We start from the raw sequence: 1,171 nt of genomic DNA on the forward strand, positions 1-1,171 counted from the left end.
ACGACGACAACAACGAAAAGCAAAACATTTACACCGCGGAAGCACACACACAATGGGTGGTCGTGGGGGAGGACATTAAACCTCGTTTGGCAAACGCTGCCACTCTTGTTTTTCTAACACGACAGTGCGGCCATCCTCTAACCTGTTCTCTCACCTGGGACGACGAGAGCTTCTCTCTCTCTCTCTTCCGTCTGCTCACCTGGGAGGAAGCCCTCTCGTCCTTGCCCTCACCTGGGCGCCTTATGAAGCCGCCGCCTCCTCCTCCTTCTCGACTCTTCTCGTTGAAGTACCCAGCTCGCTCCAGGAGGCGGAGAACTTTTTGTTGTTGCCGTGCGTTGACGATGCGCCCGACGTAGAGGAGAAATGGAGCCAGCAAGCAGCAGCAGCAGCAGAAGTTGTTGTTGAAGTTGTTGAGGTTATCAGGGAGAGAAGAAGTGGAAGCAGCAAAGTTGTTATCAGGGCAGTCGGCGAGCTGACTCGGCGTCACGTGGAGGCTGTTGGGGAGACGACGTCGACGTGGCCGCAAATTGTTCGCGCATCGAATATCAATCAACACTCGTAGCCCGCGTGTTTGCGAATCTATTGAGGGAAGGGAGGGGGGAGGTGAGGTTCGTGGTTGTCGTTCACAACCCACCAACCACCACCAGCCACTCAGCACCAACCATTACACACCACCATCACCCACCACTCACCACCCATCACTCACCACCATCACCCACCACCAACCACTCAGCATCAACTACTCACCAACATCATCCACCACTCACCACCATCACCCACCACTCAGCACCCACCACTCACCCACCACTCACCAGCCACCATCACTCACCAGCCACCATCACTCACCACCCACCACTCACCCACCATCACTCACCACCATCACTCACCACTCACCACCAACAACTCAGCACCCACCACTCACCACCATCATCCACCACTCACCCACCACCACTCACCAGCCACCATCACTCACCACTCACCACCAACCACTCACCACTCACCACTACCAGCACCCACCACCACTCACCACCAACTACTCACCACCACTCACCAACAAGCCCTCCCACACTCCAAACCAGAAAACCCCCAATGCAGATGGAGGCGACGAGAGAGAATCGATTCTTCTCCGTCGGATACTATTTAGTCGCGCCGCTGATTATTATTTAACGTA

General features: G+C 55.3%; 1 protein-coding gene across 7 annotated transcripts in view; it reads right to left on the minus strand.

Annotated features, from left to right (window-relative positions):
* LOC144941858 (protein mono-ADP-ribosyltransferase PARP15-like) overlaps positions 1–1,171 on the minus strand; it is a 20,451-nt gene extending 19,280 nt beyond the window's left edge. For 3 of the 7 annotated variants that reach the window (XM_078868401.1, XM_078868354.1, XM_078868392.1), the window contains exon 1: positions 200–677. The gene's annotated coding sequence lies outside the window, so the exon portion shown is untranslated. Of the gene's footprint in view, positions 1–154; positions 678–1,041 lie in introns of those variants that run through there. The other 4 variants (XM_078868369.1, XM_078868386.1, XM_078868361.1 and 1 more) reach the window with 4 other exon arrangements.

The sequence above is a fragment of the Lampetra fluviatilis genome, chromosome 2 (genome assembly GCF_964198595.1).
Source record: "Lampetra fluviatilis chromosome 2, kcLamFluv1.1, whole genome shotgun sequence".
Classification (NCBI taxonomy): Eukaryota; Metazoa; Chordata; class Hyperoartia; order Petromyzontiformes; family Petromyzontidae; genus Lampetra; species Lampetra fluviatilis.